At 44.9% G+C, this 19,207-nt stretch overlaps 1 protein-coding gene across 2 annotated transcripts in view; it reads right to left on the bottom strand.

Annotated features, from left to right (window-relative positions):
• The window catches only part of CASP10 (caspase 10), a 147,907-nt gene that overhangs the window by 113,906 nt on the left and 14,794 nt on the right, over nucleotides 1-19,207 (bottom strand). Inside the window, exon 2 of one of the 2 annotated variants that reach the window (XM_078680204.1) lies at nucleotides 14,293-14,420. The exons of the other annotated variant lie outside the window; for it this stretch is intronic. The gene's annotated coding sequence lies outside the window, so the exon portion shown is untranslated. The remainder of the gene's footprint in view (nucleotides 1-14,292; nucleotides 14,421-19,207) is intronic. 2 annotated transcript variants of the gene reach the window in all.

Here is a 19,207-nt window from a genome sequence, read left to right as displayed (position 1 = left end):
CAGGCTACGTCCGCCATGATGGATACCCAAGCCAGGCCCCCAAAAAAACTGACTTTTGAAAACCAGATTTACCAAACTGCATCTTCAGTTTTCTTTCTTTTAAAAATTCTTCCCTATATTCCCCCTCACTTACAAAAATTGGTCATGTCCGCCCTAATTCTAACCAAACTAGACTATTGTAATGGACTATACGTTGTCCTACAACAAAAAATGTTATTCAAACTCCAGACCCTCCAAAACGCAGCGGTCCGTCTTGTTTTCAATCTCCCCAAATTTCAATCAGCAGCCACAGCACTGATTAACTTACATTGGCTGCCTGTAAAAAGAAAGGATCACATTCAAACCATTATGCCTTGCCTTTTAGGCACTCCACGATACTGGCCCCATGGCTCTTAGACAGTATTTCCGCTGGTACACACCTTGTAGACCATTACGCTCCTCTGGAGCAATGAATGCCAAAGTACCCAAGTTCAAACTAGCTTAATGGAATGGCTAAAATGTTCCACCTGTACGACTAGATTGTAGAGCTCTCTTCCGTTAGAATAAAAAAAAAATACAACACCCACTTACAATTTAGAAAAGCACTGAAAACATGGTCCTTTTAACATCAAGGACCACACTTGTACCTAGCCCGCCTTTTCTGATCCGCTCTGCAGCACCAAGAACTTAGAGTATATGAGCGTGTTAGAGATGGGATTTTTGGTAGGCTAGAGAATGTGCCAAATCAAGCAGAAACCACCACTCTAGTCAGGATAAGGGAGTTACACTCCTAAATAACCCCTGCTCACTCCCTTGGTAGCTTGGCATGATAAGTCAGGCTTATCTTAGAGGCAGTGTGTAAAGCATTTGCACATAACCAACAGTAATACAGTGTAAGCACTACAAAAGGAACACCGCACAAGTATATAAAAATATCGGATATTTTTCTAAACTGAAGACAAGACCATAAACGATAAAAATACACAATACAGTACTTAAAAATCTTCAGTTATCAAAATAGGCTTGGAAAACAGTTCCTGCATGTCGACAGCTCCGTCCAGGGATACCACAGCGTCCTGAGCAAACAAATCCAAACAGTTCCAGCTGACTGTGGAGCCGCTGGCCAGCTACGGTGACGGGAAGACCCGCAAACAGTACCTTTTAGAGATGCAGGGCATCGGCGACCTCTCGTTGAGCTTCCGAAAGCCTGACGTCTGCAGGCGTTCGATCCGGAGGTCGGTGCAGGAGTCAGTCATCGAGGCCCTTGAAGTCACACGTGTTGCAGATCGAACTGCTCTCTGTTGAAGTCTGGAGCGTTGTCATCGGCAGGCGTCAGGTGCTGCGGTGCGCAGTGCAACATCGGTACCCTCAGGTCGCGGTGCGAGCAGTGGCGGCGCCAGTGAGACCAAGATCGCGGTGCAAAGTGAATGTGGTGCTCGTCCCGGTGCCTGCAGGTCGCGGTGCAATCAGCGGCATAGTTGTTGCTGAAGCGCTGTCGTCGGCTGACGAACTGGAGTTGATGGCGCCGGAGTCGGTAGGCCAAGACTGCAGTGTGGGATGAGAGCGGGGCGTCGTGTAACTTTACGAGCGGTGCCCTGGAACCACGGTGCAAACAGCAGCGTCGATTTAGGCATGGAGCGTCGTCGTCGAGGATACCAAGGCATCGCTGTGAAGCGAGGCGGTGCAGAGTGCAGGCTCACAGGTCGCCGTGAGAGCAGCGGCTCAGTGGCGGCATCAGTAGACAGCGTCTGAGAGACCAGGGTCGTGGTGTGGCGTTGTGGCAGTGCACTCAGGACACAAAGTCGGCAGCGACGGCGTTGGGTTGCTTTTTCTTCTGTTGCAGCACAAAACACACAGTCCCCAGTGCTGAGAGCAAAAGCTTGAAGTCTTTGCTGTTCATGAGACTTCTTGAACAGGGAGCAAGCTCTACCTCAAGCCCTTGGAGAAACTCACAAAAGTAGATGGCAGGAAGTTCCGTCCACTCCTTTCAATGCCCAAGATAGAAGCAGCCACTGCAGGCCAACACAGCAAAGCACACATCAAAGTGGTAGTTCCTCCTCACAGCTTCTCCAGATATTCTGCTTGGCAGTGTTCTTGATCCAAAAGAGTTCTAAAGTTCAGGGGTCTGGGACCCAATATTTATATCCCAAAATCCTGTGATCACTTAGGCAGAGAGTGTCTGTGCCCAGCCAGAACCGTTTCTGCCTTCTCTGGTGTGACTTCCTGGCAGGCGGTGGAGATGGCATGGTCAGAGGCAGACCAGGCCCTTTGAGGTACAGGGAAATCTCCCCCCCCCCCTTCCCCAATTGCAGCCCAGGCCTATTCAGCCCTTTTCTGACCCACCTACACTATCTGGATCCACTCCTGCTCCCCAGCCTTCTGCCATCCAAAACCCAGACAGGCAATCCACATTCCAGCAGAAGCACACGGGATGACTGAGCAAGAAAATACCTACTTTCTAAAAGTGGTATTTTTAAACACAGAATGTAAAAATCACCTTCACTAAAAGATGCATCTTTAGATTCTGAGTTCAGGCATACTAAACTTTATTTTCCTTCCCAATTTCCCGGGCCAGATATGTTTATAAGAGGTTATAAACAAACTCCCCATTCTATCCTATGGGGAACAGGTAGCCTTGCAAAAGCGAAAAGAGGGCATGACCAACCTTTCACATACACTGCACCCTGCCCACAGGGGTACATTGGGCCTACCTTAGGGGTGGCTGACATGTAAGAAAAGGGAGGTGAGAGACTGGCAAGTGAGTGCACTGACCAAGTCGACATGGCAGTTATAAACTGCGCGCAGACTCCGCAATGGCGGGTCCAAGTTACCTTTTCAGGGCTACTCACGTGGGCGGCACAATCATTGCAGCAGGCCCACCAGTAGACTTTGATTCACAGGCCCTGGCACACTCAGTGCACTTTACTAGGGACTAACAAGTAAATCAAATATCCAATCATGGAAACACCAATCCAGAACACAATTTATCACAGGAGCACTTGCACTTTACCACTGATCAGCAGTGAGAAAAGTGTGCAAAAATACTATACCAGTCAAAACCGGGAGGTCAGAAAGCACAAACTCAGGGGGGGAAACAAAAGATGCCAAGTCTAACAGAGCGCTATACAAAACCTCCTAACATAACATAACAAGAATTAAGTGCCCTTGGGGTTGAATCATGCCCAGCTCAAGGGCAGTGCGACTGGTGCCACCACACAGGGCACTGGCTTAGAGTGGGGGCACTGTGCTTGCAAGTATATTACGATTTTAAAAGCACCTGCTGCCACATTCCCGACCTACAGCAAAATTCAGGCAATAATAAAAACGTAAAGATAACTCTGGTGATTAATTTTCTTCCTGGAGTGAGATCAGAGTTTTGTCTAGAGGACGTTTTGAATCATCGTAAGGTAGCGCAGAGGGTTAACATGCCTGCTGTGAAGAACGTGTACCATGCAGATCACAAAGTGCTTATAATTTGAATAGGTCAGTGGGTTACTGCTTTTATCAGAGATCCTTTTGTTACTTGCATTTTATCCTGATATAGAAGAGTGAGCTATTAACTGTTCATCAAAGAGCTGCAGGCAAACTGTTAGGTATAGTTTGGGGCTATACGATTTTTACCCCAGTCTCATTATTCTAATGTTGCAAAAAGGTTCCATTTGGGTAGACATCAATTCTTATTGTTAAAAAGAACTCCCAACCTTGATGTTACAAGTTCTGAGTTTGAGTTTCTCCAGACCAAGCATTCTTAACTATATTGCCTACCAGTATGGATGGCACATGACTCCTACACCTTGTAGTCCTCTGTCTTATGTAACATTTCCTATACACTGATTTACACACGTATGATGGATTGTCTCTGTATGATGTGCATGTGATGTAAAGTGCTCCGACACCCTACACTGGTGTGAATGGCGCTCTAAAACTAATTATGCATCTGAGAGAGTGTTTATGGAGACTTGAGTGGCACTGTTAAAGGGTGAAAGGGTGTTAGTGAGGAATTCTGTGGCAGAGGTGGTCATTGGGGGGAGCACCACCAAACATTGTTGCATCTGCGCCACCAGCGCTAAAGCAGGCCCTGGGAGGAGGCGCATTGATTCAGTGCGTGGTCTCTGAGGGGAGGAGGTTGTCGCAGTGCGCTGCTACTAAGCATGCGCCCTCATTGGGTCATGGGCAAGAGCCCGCAAAAAAAGGGTGTGTTTCTGGCCCGACGTGAAAGGGGAAACACATACCGTTTCCAGTGTGAAGAAATAAAGGGTCCTGGTCAGCAAGAGGGGAGCATGGGAAGCAGAGCGACCTGCAAAGAGGAAATGCATCGGTGGCAGGCAGCACAAATCTCTCAGCTTGCCTCTGGGAGGTGTGGAGGAATATCACGGCCAGCTCAGTAACCATGAGGATAGTGACAGGCTCATCTGAGGCACCCATCTTTGGAGCATTTCAGAGTACCACCACTGGGCTTAGTACCCAAGGAGCAGGCCAATTCTATAGGATACGTCACCAATCCTATCTGGAGTGGAGCTCAATATAACCACATATTGTGAGGGAGAATGTTGTGTAACAGCTGCTGGTGAGGCTCATCACAGATGGAAGTGTTCTGCAGCAAGTGCATTTTTCGCTACTTGTCTTAGTATCTAAGGATATCTAAGTATAATGATGCATTTCGTGCGATACACCACTCATGCTACCTGAAGGGAAACTAAAGTGAACACCACAATGGGAGGGTGAAACCATTAGCTGAAGTCCAGATCTTTTGAGACATAGCCAAAGGCGCGTGGACAATGCTGGCAAACGCAGATATCAAGAAGGCATTTCGCTTTCTGCCGCTGCCCCAGTCAATTGACCGCTGCTGGAATCTGCAGTGGACAGGAAATAATAGCTTTATCCTGGGCTGCATAGTTGCCTGTGCAGTTTGAGAAGCTCAGTACTTTTTCACAGGCGGTCCAAGATGGAGAGAGGGGTCGATGAAGTCTCTACAGGAGTTTCTATTTATGAGCAAAGTAAGGTTACGGGCATGCAATAAATTGCTGGCCTCTTCTAAGGAGCCGATGAACAGACTGGGAGTACCCCCCTGGTCCCACCGATGCGTGAACACCCAGTGACGCAGTTGTTGGTTTTTGGTCTGGTGTTAACCAAGATCTTTTGGTTTAATAATATTATTTGTACAATATACTTATAAGGACTATCCCCCACCCACTTCATCCATTGGTATGTTTCTGTGTCATTCCCATTTTTTTACGCTCACTAAAGCACATAGAATGGGGCAGTGAGTTAGTCCACATCACCCACCGGGTAACTTCACTGCGAGTGACAGCATTCTGCTTTTCATAAAGAGCACATCCGCACACAAAGTAGTTCCCTAATACCTTGGCAATATGTCGTTTTTGAGACTAAAAACATTTTTTTTGTTTTTAGGATTTGTTTTTTCCATATTGGCGACAGCCAGGTAGATTCTACAACAGTTAAGTTTAACAACAAGCAATGGCAATGGCAACACATCTGGCTTTAAAGGCCTGCGGTGTGGTAATAGTTTTATTGTGTGAGCACTGTAAATAGACAATCAACAAAAACAATATTACTTTGTGATGACAGAAACAAGAGCCCACCTAACAGCCCTACAGTAGCAAAGAAGGGAAGAAGGAAAGCGTCATAGCTGAAATAAAGCGCAATGATTTAAACGGTCAGTGCTTTATTTTTTATCAATCACAGGCTATGACAGCCAGGTGCGTGGATCTGGGATCTGCTTCGGGTAAAGGGGGCAACCTACGGATGCCCAGGCCCACAACTGCAAATGTTTAGATGCTCGGCTTAAGCACAAGCTTAAGAAATACAAGCCGCTGGGGGTCCAGGGCTGCAAATCAGTAAACTGTAAGCTTTCGGTGCTTGGCATCGGATGTTTGGGCCAGATGTGCCATTTGAGGGCCATCAGTGTATTTTCGGATCTTTCTTCCCCCACATCTGCAGTGACAGTAGAAATTTGAAAAAAGCAAGCATCGTCTCACAAGGCAGCACTTATGTCTGGAGAAGACAGAGGAATCAGTGGTGGTTCATTCATAGGGGCGCAGGGGCGTTGACCCCCTACTTCTGCGAGCCACTACCTCCGAGGCTTATTTTGACTATTTAAATTAGCCTCACACAGCCGTACCTTCATTCATTTCCTTATGCGGCAGGGCTACGGAGCTCTCAATGGGTGAGACGAGCAGCCGAGGCTGGCGGCTGAGATGCGCAGAGCATGTCAGATTGGCCGGTATTTTTACTGTAGCCAAACTGACATGCGCAGTTCAGGATTCCACATTGAAGACTACCATGGAACTGCGTGAGAAAAGACACAGGCCCATCAGTCTTAAGTTGAGCACTGTGCTTGCATGCCCCAGCCAACCCTAGCACTGCTCCTATGCTTCTTAAGAGCAGTGCTTGGATAGCCTGGGGACCTCGGGCTTATTTTTCCCCAGCCAAGATTGGAAACACATCTTTACAAGCAGCAGCCCAAGGCAGGAGGATTGACCTCAGGACTCGGAGTGTAACGGTTGCAATATAAAATCAGGTAAGTCTCCAACAGTATTCATAATTTATAGTATTAATACGGACAAAAAGTATACACTTTTCAGCATCATCACTTTCAAAGTCACCAGCCGCCACTCAACGAAACACTTCGGATGATAAAAACCTCCAGGTCTGCAGCCCCAGCCCTGTGGGTCCCCCATGGCTCTGTACAAACAAGTTGTGAGAATGCGCCTTATCGAATTAATATACTATTTACTATCCCTGTCGAGGCTTTGAAGCACTTTAAGCCAGGCAGCAGGCTGCTCCAGAACCATGGTTAGAGTTTATTTTGAGTAACCTTGTGCTCCCCTGGAAAGCGTTGCATGCGTTCACTTAAATTTCTTTCTGGTGGATTAAATTCCTAGGAGTTGTTTGATCGTTAGTGGGGGTATGTGAGTTCATGTAGATGGGTGGTTGGTATAATAAAAGAGACAATGTATGCAGGAGTATTATTTACAAATTAGTTTATTATCAACTTTGAAATCAGATGTAGACAATTTACACAAATGCATTAATAGAGAATAAGCAAAGACTTGATAGAGTGAACTGTGTTCAGAGAGGTGGCGAGATGGGAAGACAGTGTCATTTCAGACCATAAAAAGAGGCGAGAGCCAGGTCAGTTTATCATGCAGGGTTTTTACGAATATAGATGAGGCTTTTTGAGGTAGCATGCAATCTAAGGAAGTCGCTGTAGAAAGAAACATTATTTGTATGCGATACATCGCACTAGTGTTTTTTGATAGGCACTAGATTCAGATGTAGTCTGCTCTTTGCTCGGTTACCACTATAAAACCGATTCAGCAAGGATAGCTGATCAGCTCAGGGGTTGGAAGTGTAATGGCTGGCTGCATATATGAGGTATGATTATATTGGGAAATATCAAAAGATGTATTCAGCCAGGGAAACACAAATTGTGCGATCATAGAAAACTGGGAGAAAATAGGGGCAAATAAAAAAATATTATAAAGGAGATACTGCAAATGCTGGTGCGGATGTCTTCTTAAACCCTCGAAGTTAGTGTTATTGTATTAATTGCAAACTTAGAGGCAGCTCAAAGTAGCTTTGGAAAAAGGGGAAATGTGTAGAAAAACGTGGGGAAAGTGCTTACATTTAAGTTGTGTACACAGTGATTTGTAACCCAACGTGCAGGTGAACAGTGGGTGTGGGTGCACTGCCTGATACCATTATTCTTGACAGCTCGTCCAGGGCCTGCCTTGCACCCCAGTGGCGGCTCCTCCGCTAAGGCAGAGGAGTATTGCCCCACTGCTATTCAGCAGTGTAAAAAAAAAATGATAACTCAATGTTATTATTTTATTTTTTCTTGTAGCGGTACGGCAGCTTTGGGAAATGGGGCGGGCTGCTCTGCTGAAAGAGAGGGGAGTAGTAGTTTTCACTCCCTATGAGCGCATGAATGTTTGGCCAGCCATCTCAGGCCGGCCAAATATTCATGCGTACATAGCATGATCTCCACCCAGGCTGCATTACAGCCTGGGTGGGGAACATGCCCAAGCCCCCTTTCCCCATCTGAGCGCCGAACCCCGGCGCTCAGAACAATCACAATGCTGCTTTGCAGCGTTGCGATTGGCTCTGGGGAGCCTGGGTGCATCCTGGGTCCTTTCTGTTCCTGCCGGAGGAACGAGTGGAGAGATGCGACGAGGAGGATACAGCAAAGTGGACAGGAGGTACGTTTTTACTTTATTTACCCCTTCCCCTGCCTCCATGCCCCGCCACCCCCAATCAGTGCTGCTCGCCACTATTGCACCCCAGGCTGTCTGCACTGCAGCTACAGACCCGAGGGAAGCCAGTCCTCACCAATGAACTTTACCCTATGGGCGGTCTATTCCCTACAAGTATCCTGAGGTGGAAAAGAAAAATTCGACCTCAACACTAACAGTACAAGGAAGCTGGGTTTAGGTCACTCAACTTCATCCGCATTGATATTTGTAGGATGGCTGCGGTAAGGAGCCATGGGACACTAGTTCTGTAAAAATGCAAAGAAAATGGTAACAAGTCGAAGCCAGGGAAAACAAGAAACTACCATGTCGAAATCAGGCATGAGAAAATATAAACATTCCCTAGGATGTTTCAAGTTTCAGAACAGTATTTAGCATAAAGGTCCTAAAAATCCTACTTTCCTGGTTTATAGGAAATACCCATCATCAGGCGGGTTGAGTTTATGGTATTTCAGAGAATACGGAATACAGATGTGAGACCCGAAATATTATCAAGTCAGCAAAGGTTGTAATAGGGCACGGGCTCAACCACCTTCCCGAGGATAACCTGCACACAGCCAACACGCCCTTTAATGAGCAATTTTAGCCAAGAATCGAGGCAGAGGTAGAATCAGTTTGCCTTCTGTGTAGCTCCTCTGAGCAAGAGCAGTGCAGCTTTACAAATGATTAACAAGACCACATTGTAAATAGGTTTGTTGATATTCAAAAAACTCACACTTTGTGCACTTCACGTCTAGGCCCTGTACTTAAAACAAAAAAAACAAAAATGACAACACCCTGAAATGACAAATTCGGAGTTGTGACCATCTTGGACTTCCGAGGGGTGGCAGACCACTTTGTTCAAAACCAAAACATGCACATAACAGGCCTCGAAAAATCAACTTACCCACTCACAATGGCGAGTCAGATTTTATCGAGTTGAGCTATTTTTAGCACCTACTGTTCTGGCGAGTGAGCACAACCTGGAAACGAACTGGTGCTCTCTTCATTCATAAAGTGAATGAATAATAAAATGCCTTTAAATCTTGTTTTTTATTTTGACACATTTGCTGTCTTGTAAAGGAAAGAGGGCAAATGTCAGTTTGTCTTTTTACTAATTGCTGCTTGGAAGATGGAGTTTCTTTTTCTTTATTGTCAAGTGAGCCGTCTGTCAATCATTGTGAAACAAAAGGCTGTTAGAGGTCAGTTTTTATTTTAACGACATTTAAATAGCTTGTAAATGAATAGTACGAATATTTCTTAATATCAGTAAGAAAGCAATTTTTTTGTAATTGTAGTGTGATGCAAACAAATGTCAAATATTTACAGAAACTCGATTTTCAAACATGATTTGTACACTCTAAAGTTACATCAGTAAAACCGCATGTCATTGGGAAATTTTGTGGCCATTTCAATGTAAAATCTGATGATTGCAATGAGAGTGTGCTGCCACTTCATGCTTTACTTATGTAGTTATTAAACGTGATTGGTTTTAAACATAATTTGAGAAGAAGGCCTGCCTCCGTCTAGATGACAATGCTGCTAACGAACTAAGAGGCAAATCAGGGGTCTTTTGTATCCTAGATGTGGCTAGATTTGTATTGGATATGGAGCACAAGTTCAGTCTATGAAATCCAACAAAAGAGTTATCTGTATAGCAGACATACTGAACTTGCATATTTGAAGGTGCTCTCCAAACAGGATAATGAAGAAAATGGCGCTTCAGTGAATTAAAATATTTGCCCGGGATCACATCATTTGAAACCAGTTTATGGGTTAAGAGCATTACAATTAGGTCAAGTAGATTATTTCAGTCACTAGACCTGCAGGTCTAGTACACAAATGTATGATTTTGAGGCCTGCATTTCACTAGTTAGCATAAGGTTTCCCCAATGACCATACCTTAGCCTGATGAGTTTGTATACTCAACCAGCCCACTGCACCTCTAGGTACCCTGTTTGACCTACTAATCTTATTATCTACCACAGCAATCTCCATGCCCCTACCTAAGTCACCCTAACTCCAGATCTAGGTTTGTCTTGGAGACCTACTACTACCTTAGGGACCAGCACTGAGCAATATCCCAAGCTGCTCTAATGCTGCTTAAGAGTAGGCCCTATAGCCTTACCAATAAGGACCTCAATCTCCTCTCTACTTGCTCTAATAAATAATGCATTTGGGAATGGCCTTAATAATGTGTAAAAGTTAGGTACTCTCACATAGGTCACATCCGTGACACAGCACCTCTCTCCCAGCCCCATTTCTGTTATCTAATTTCTCATATCTCCTATCAATCCTATCCATGCTCCAATATCTACACCATCCTCCTCTCACCACACTAAGTTCACTCTCACCGCACTCTACATTACAAATTCATACAATGCAACATTGCAAATCCCTCAAGCATGAACACTTCTCTTTAGACCTCAAATACTATCTCAAGCCCCTCAGATCATTAGCATTGCAACTCCTGCCTCCAGCCAGGTTCCTAATCTATTATTGCTATCTAACTAATGCTCATCCCCATCACCCATCTTCACTCCAGCTCATCCTAGCCTCCTCATAGGCACTACCTGATACCCACTCCTCCACCTTTTCGGTTGATAACCTGTCTTCTTCCTCCTCGCCTAAATCACCCTCACTCCATTGTTCAACAACTCCTCTCCAACTTCAACCCTGCTCCTCCACCTCTCACAAAACTAGACAGTTCACGATTGTACAATCAGGACTACCCCCTTAACACCCACTCTATAACTCACACAACAACCCTCTCTGATATCAATCCTTGCTTCTCCAGCACTGCATGCTACCATGCTCCCACAACCCCTTCCTCAGACAACAGCTCTCACCCCTGCCTAGCACTACAAACTCCTCTACCCTAGATTTCGCCAGGGCAAACACCCTCCTAAAAAAACTTTCCTTGCGATACTCATCTCTGAAAATAATCCCATAAAAATATGATCCTATCACAAAGAAACAAAACCCTAAAATAAACCTTTCTACATCACCACTGTCCCCCTCCGTCTACCCCTGTTACAAACATTCCTATCTCTTCGCTAGCCACATCTCTCCCTAATGCTAATAATCAATTACTAACTTCTCACCTACCACCTAACAGCCCTATCCAACATTCCAATTGTGCCCATCTCAAAAAAGGAAATACAATACAGAGTCAAAACACATAAATAATGTAAGGAATTGATTGCTCCGGAGAAGCATTTCACACTCATTCACATCTATTTACATGCCATAGCACCTGACACCAGGGTGCTGGTGAGAGGCGGACAGACTCACCTTGCACACGCCGCTGCTGGGGCCCATACGCTGATTGTTCCTCCCGCCGCCGTTGCCATCCACCTGCACGGCCGCCGGGGAGGTGAACTACAGCTCCCAGCAGGCCGAGCGGCACACTTCCGGTTTCTGCGCGACCAAAGGCGCTGAAAGAGAGGAGGCTCCCACTGAGGAGCAGGGGACCATAGCACCTGACACCAGGGTGCTGGTGAGAGGCGGACAGACTCACCTTGCACACGCCGCTGCTGGGGCCCATACGCTGATTGTTCCTCCCGCCGCCGTTGCCAACCACCTACACGGCCGCCGGGGGGGTGAACTACAGCTCCCAGCAGGCCGAGCGGCACACTTCTGGTTTCTGTGCGACCGGAGGCGCTGAAAGAGAGGAGGCTCCCACTGAGGAGCGGGGGACCATAGCACCTGACACCAGGGTGCTGGTGAGTGGCGGACAGACTCCCCTTGCACACGCCGCTGCTGGGGCCCATACGCTGATTGTTCCTCCCGCCGTGGTTGCCATCCACCTGCACGGCCGCCGGGGAGGTGAACTACAGCTCCCAGCAGGCCGAGCGGCACACTTCCGATTTCTGCGCGACCGGAGGCGCTGAAAGAGAGGAGGCTCCCTCCGCGTCGCGGGACACATGCGGGACCGCGCCGGGCTAAGTCCGGGCAAAGGGCGGGCCCTCTTAGGCCCTCAGAGAACATTAGAGGTCGGGCGGGCCACCCCCCTAAGAATTGCTACACGGGGTGAGCTCGGGAAAAGTTATTATGGGGAAACGTAACACCAGCCCTACTATGCTTGTTCCTGCAGATCCCCCTGCCTTGCCTCCCTCCTTTGAAAGCTTACTGGAGAACGCCCTCAATATGGTCACAAATGAAATTGCTAATACTGAAAGGAGGATGTCATTGGGCTGCACCACCAGCCACTTGCAGTCTTCACAAGTAAGCCCCATTAATACTTTACCGCTTTCACCAGTGATTACTGTTTTGAAGCCTACTGCCCAGGCTGCTCCGTTGGAAGCACTGCCTGGGGACAGTAGCCCAGTTATTTTTATTGACTCCCAGCCTGACTCCGCTGTACAGACTGTCATTGCCTCCCCGCCTCCAAGCAACAAGACTGTCGACGGAAAAAGGAAAAGGGGCCCCTTGAAATCTACAGTAAATAAGAGGAAGCAACCTTCCCGTAATAAGAACCAACCAACCCCCCAGAGTATGTGGACCAGAGGGAAGCACCAACAATCTGGGGGCGACACAGTCAATACGGAAAACTTGCAACTTGTAGAAGTGGCCGCTCCCCCAATTGTCTTAATAGAAGACCATAATTCAGTATGTACACAGACTGAGTTTTTAACTGAAAGTATCATTCAATCTAAACCTAACAGGAATCTGATTGATACAATTGTTGATACTATTTTTAAACAACTGGAAAGTCAATTGATCAAACAATTTAATACGGTTTTTAAAAGACTTGATAAATTAGAAAATCTCGTAAAAAAGGAAGATGCTAAAAGGAAAGGGGTGATTAGTCTTGATCAAATGAGGGGTGATTGCCTTTTGAAAGATCTAGAGTCTGTTAGTAAGGCTATTACGTGTGGAGGGCCTAATATCAGCAGGAATTTAACATCTAAAGGTGGGTCTAAAACTACTAGTAGCACACCAACACCTGACACTACACCCATATGCAACACTGTAGTGCAAATTCAGCCTGCCACAAAAGCCAAGTTAGCAATAAACAGAAGGATGGCTCTACCATAACTACTGTGAAACCTGTGGCCCCGAGCAGCAACAACTGCGGAAAGGGTCAATCGGTTGAGAGCAGACCTATAAAATATCAGGAACCCGCCCTTCATTTGCCCCCTGACGCCTGCCCATACGTTTTAGTACTGGCAGGCGCTCCACCGCTTAGGGATGGACAAGGTGAGTCCTGGGTTCAGCTGAATAACAAGTGTATCGACTGGCTGACCAAACATAAAGGGGTAGGGCATGACATCTCAAATTAAATTTTATCTGCCCGCCGGGTGGGCTGGGTTGGCCCCTTATGTAACATTTTTAACGGGGACTGTATTGTTATCAATTTTAGGCACCCTGGCACTGCTAAATTTATACTTAACAACAACAATATTTACCCGGGTCCTTCTACTGTCGTCACTCCATTGACTTTGAGTTACTTCTATAGGCCCCCACAAAGACCATTCCGCCCAGCCCCACCACCTTTCCCACTTTACAATAGATATACTGCACTAGCTGAAATGGGCAGTCTGGACTGACCATCAGCTATTACATCTGACACTGCAGTCAGTGATTTCACTAACACGCATGACTCAGTAGGAAATCCGTTAATCTGTCCTATTGCAACATTGCCCAATTCACCCAGAAGGCCCCGGGCATCATCTGATCCTATAACAGATGTCCAGGGTTACATCCCCCCATACTGTCAGATGATCTGTCTATCTTGAGCTGGAATATTGCAGGTCTAAACGCGAAAATGAAAATTAAGGCCTGGTGTGAATGGATAACTAATTTCGATGTCCTAATGTTGCAGGAAACCTGGTGCATGAGTTCTCTACTTATTGAAGGATACAGTTGCCATAACCTGATTGTACCTTCCCCGCCTATGGGTCGTCCCAGCGGGGGTTTATCCATTTGGGTTAAAATCACTGCTGCAGCTAAAATTGAACCATTGCAGACAAACAACAAAAATATCATGGCTTTGACATATACCGGCAGGATAAAGTTATGCCTTATAAACTTTTATAATAACGATTTCACGACTCACCCCAACCTCAACTTTTTAAGATTGTTTAATTTTATCGATGAAGTTGTGGATGGACAAAAATATGGTAGGTTTGATGGCATTTGCATAGGAGGTGATTTCAATGCACATATCCACTTCAGAACTCCACCCTGCAAAAGAGGAGACGAATTACTCGATGTGCTAGCCACACGTGATCTAGTCGATGTAATGGAGAATATAGTTATTGGTGTGGATAACGTACCTGTTCCCACCTACATTGGATGTGGGAGCTCAACCACCATAGACTATATATTAATCTCTTCCCTTCTCGAGGATCTTTTATTAAAATCAGAGGTTGTCAGAACTGCATATAGTGACCACTGTCCAATTCTAATTTGTTTCAAATCAATTAAAAAACATGGGAAGACAGAAGAAATTGGGGCAAAAAACCTAATGGCATCGACAGATAGGCTAAGGGTGGTCTGGAAGGGGATAGACAACCAGGGCGTTTTAACTCGAGTTATTAAAAAACAACCCACACTAGCCCTGGTTTGCCTATCAACTGACAGTTCTGGGCTTGATATTGTTAAATCATTTTGTGAATTATGTATGGCCATAAAAAAGGAAATTTCCGAACCTATATGAGCTCACAAAAACGTTAATCCAAGGTGGTTCGACACCTCATGCTCCAAAGCCAACCAGGAACTTAGAACCGCTCTTACAGCTGAACCGCGCGATGTGTCCCTGGTAAGGACTCTGAGATCTAGATACAAATATACCTTAAGAATCAGATCTGAAGAGCTAATAAAAGACCACTGGGACTCTCTTGTTCGTACAGCAGCTTTAAAAGACGTAGCTGGTTTTTGGAGGGAGGTTAAAAATCTAAGATCATTGGGCTCTAACATCACCCCTATAAATTGCAACATAACAGGGGATGTGTGGGTTGCCCATTTTTCTAAGATCTATGATGCTTCCGGCAACCACACAGAAACCGTTTTTCCAGCTAGGCCCTTGATCATTACGTTGTTGGAGGTGGAGGATGCTATTAGAGAAAGCGCTGGGAACAAAGCACTGTTTTTAACAATCTATCCTATACCCCTGTCCCGGCAACATGGTCTAGCAGCACCATTGTGCCAATTTTCAAAAAAGGCGACAGACTTGACCCTGGTTGCTACCGCCCAATATCTTTAATTGATAACACACTAAAGGTCCTAGGCAGGGTCCTTTTTAACAGAATCAGAACCTGGGCGGAGGAAAATACCATTTTACATCCGTGCCAGCTAGGTTTCAGAAGCAAAGAGGGTACGGTGGAACAATGCCTAAATTTAAACCTGCTCATGGCTAAATACACAATTGTTAAAAAATCCCCTTTATATTTTGGGTTTATGGATTTAAGTTCTGCTTTTGATTTTGTAAATCGCTCCCGTCTATGGTCACTACTTTTGAATTATGGTTTAGATGAATCCTTAGTTTATTTTTTGGCCCATCTTCATAGCAGTTTGAAAGCCCGCGTTCGCATTAACAATGATGGCGAAGTTTCTAATGATGTTTTAATTGGCAGGGGGATCAGACAGGGTTGTGTCTTGGCCCCCCTGCTTTTTATCTTGTACATAAATGAATTGAGTAATTCTTTGAGCAATTTAACTAATGATGTTCCACAAGTAAATGGTAAACCCGTACCCGCACTTCTTTATGCGGATGATGCGGTCCTTATGGGCCGCACACCCAATGCATTACGTATTTTAATTTCTGGCTTTGTCACATATATGGCAGACTTGGGCTTATGTACTAACTTCAAGAAATCATTTATAATGACATCTGGCCCAAAAAGTTATAAAATAACCCAGATTCTATCAGGGGATAACATTTTAAAAAGCACTTGCACTTTTCCCTATCTTGGCCTGTTCTCCAACACCGGATTCTGGCAGCCTCATGTTGCTCAGGGAAGGGATAAATTGGGTAGAGCTATAAACTCTATAATCTCCCTCCGCCAACCCATCCAGGCAGATGTGATCACATCATTGTTACAAATTTATAGAACACAATGTTTACCCACAGGAACCTATGGTGCTGAGGTGTGGGGTTACTCGAATTGCACTCAACTACAGACTGAAGAAAATAGATTCGGTCGGAAGGTTTTTGGGGGGGTCATCACAGCCCAGACCTATGTGTGTCGTAGAGAATTAAACCTCCATTACATAGAGGATTTTATAAGATCCAGACCTGCCCTTTTTGGATAAAAATTTGGAGGAACTCTGCTGCCTCTTTGTCCCGTGACATCATTTCAGATTGTTTGCGAGAGGGCCAATCTTATACCATGGCTTAAGGCTGTGGAACAAAGCTTATAAAGCGTGGGGCAGGGGCACCTTTTTACCTCCCCCCAATTGATTGATTGCACGCACAAGAATTCAATAAAAAGGGCTTGGTTTGATTTTAATCGTAAAGAGAGGGAAAAGTGCGATTTTGCAAAAACATCTACAATAAGGTATATTTCCCTTATGGAGCCATGTGACAAGCCACATGCCTTGCCCCAGGGTTATCTCCGTAAAAAGTTAGGTAGGTGGAACAGGAGCCTGTTATTTCGGTTCAGGGGCGGAAGCATTATAAACCTACTTTGCCTTCCGCTAGGCTTCAATAAACATGTGGAAAATCTAAGCTGTCCCTGTAACCTTGGTGGTAAACAAAGTCTGCTCCACTTTACCTTCTTTTGTGGTTTTTATAGAATGCATACTAAGCACTATTTAATATCGTACTGTAGAAAAAATGCTTTGATGGATTTTAAATTAGCTTTTAAAGACTTATTGATGTTAAAGACCGATGAAGCAACATTTAGAGTGAGCTGCTTCCTCAAAGCAGTTGTCCGGTCCCGCACTTCTCTGCTCATTGACTGAGAAATTTGCACTATGCGTTTTTTGCACATTGTACATTTGCACTAGCGGTTGCTTCTTTGAACAGGTTAAAGCCATCCATTGCCATGAATTTGTACCATTGTAGGCTGAAATTGGTTTTTATTCTATTTTTAATAACTGTGTTATTACTTTTACTGTGTTTGTCATGTACTTTTATGGATGTTTTACAATCTGAATAAAGATCTTTTGACTTGACTTTGACTTGACATGCCAACTACTGGCTGGCTGAAGTGGTAGGGCAAATGGGCTTCCAGAGACTTTAGGCAGGGAAAAGGTAATTTCTAAAAGTACCTTTTCCTTAATATTATCAAAAATCCGACTTCACTATTGAATTGGATTTTTAATAACTATTAATAATACTTGCTTAATAATTGTTCTAGCTGTTCCTAACAAAAATAAATGTTATTGAAATAATGTAACCCATTGTGTCCGATGAAACAGCTAGACTTGCTAAAGAGAAAATACCTTTTGAGGGCCTTTTCACTGTAATGACATTGTAAACATTAAATTCCTACATGTCATACTATTAAATACTATTAACCTTGCCTTATGGGCAATATGGCCTTCATGGAGGTCACTTATAAATATTTAAAAGATATGTATGGCCTGTCAAATGGGGTTATTTTGATAGGCCGAATTTGAAGTGTAAAACTGCAATAGTCAGGCTACAATTGTAAGACATTTGTCATGTTTGCACTGTCACTGTAATGGGGTGCACACCGCTGCTGCAGTCCACTAGTGACATTTAATTTACAGGCCCTGGGTACACTTTATACCATATACTAGGGACTGAGATGTAAGCTAAATATGCCAATTAGGGGGTCTGCCATTTTCCTCATGTTGAAAGGGGGAGCCCAGGCACTTTATCACTGGTTAACAGGAATAAAGTGCACAGTTATACAGCCAGCAAAAGGCGAACAATCTAGGCTGCCCCTTTAAAAAGAGCCCATTTCATACAGCTACCATCTAAAACTGCCTTTCAGACACTCAAGTCACCTGCTACCCTCCTCCTACCGCCCATGACACACACACACCAATCGAAAACCAGAGAAAGAAAAGAAATAAAACAAGACACTCAAAGCAGCTCACCCCTACAATATTTTACCGTCCCACTGCTTTAAACCAAAAATATCATACTTGCATATATCCACTATACAAAATACTAAGCGTTCAAGACCATGACACAATAAAGAACCAAACCTGTCATTCACCTCATCTAACACTATTAACTCCCTTCTGTGTCATCATAAACATGAAAGTGACACCAGAGATACTGATGGTTGCATAATAACTTCATCAATTCCATACACCATCCCTGCCTATATTCCTTTACACACCCACATCATTGGCGCACACCACACAAACACCAGAAACAAAACATATCTCAACTACCGCTTTTACTCTCATTCCCATAAACTGCGTAATGGTCAACAGAAGATCAAAGAAGAAAAATACACTAAATATCTTTGAACTGATAAGGACCTCAGAAGCGGGCCCTCCTTATCATTACTGAAACATGGAGATAAAGCTCTGCCTACAGTCCATGCAGCAATCCCATCAGGATATTGAAGCAGTGAACAAAATCACCAAGAGAAAGAAGGAGGTTCAGCACGGTTACTCAAAGAGTCGCTTGCAACCCCCAATAATAATAACATGCAATTCTCCGGCTGTGAAGCATTGCTTGTGAGATGGGCACCTATCACTACTTTCCCTTGTATATTCCTGCACATATACAGACCATTACCAAGCAATGGAGCATTATCCTTCAAATATATAACCTGTCCCTGGCAAGCAGCCCACATATTTGGTTTGACAAACCAACAGTGCCCCAGCCTTAAAGCATAAATGCAAGCCTGAAAGCCCACCACCTCGGTCAACATTTCTCCAAACATGCACACTCGTACACAGCAGGATATACACCGAGCTTAATCTTCAGCCTTCCAGAAATAGTCACAATCAAAAGAAATAGGACCATTCTGTGCAGCAACCACCACCACCTCATCTCCTACACCTGCGATATCCAACTGAAACCAACTACCCCCTATGCT

Source organism: Lissotriton helveticus, chromosome 3_1, assembly GCF_964261635.1.
Source record: "Lissotriton helveticus chromosome 3_1, aLisHel1.1, whole genome shotgun sequence".
In the NCBI taxonomy this organism is placed as follows: domain Eukaryota; kingdom Metazoa; phylum Chordata; class Amphibia; order Caudata; family Salamandridae; genus Lissotriton; species Lissotriton helveticus.
Note: the sequence above shows the minus strand (reverse complement) of the source record. Positions and strands in the feature narration are given on the sequence as shown.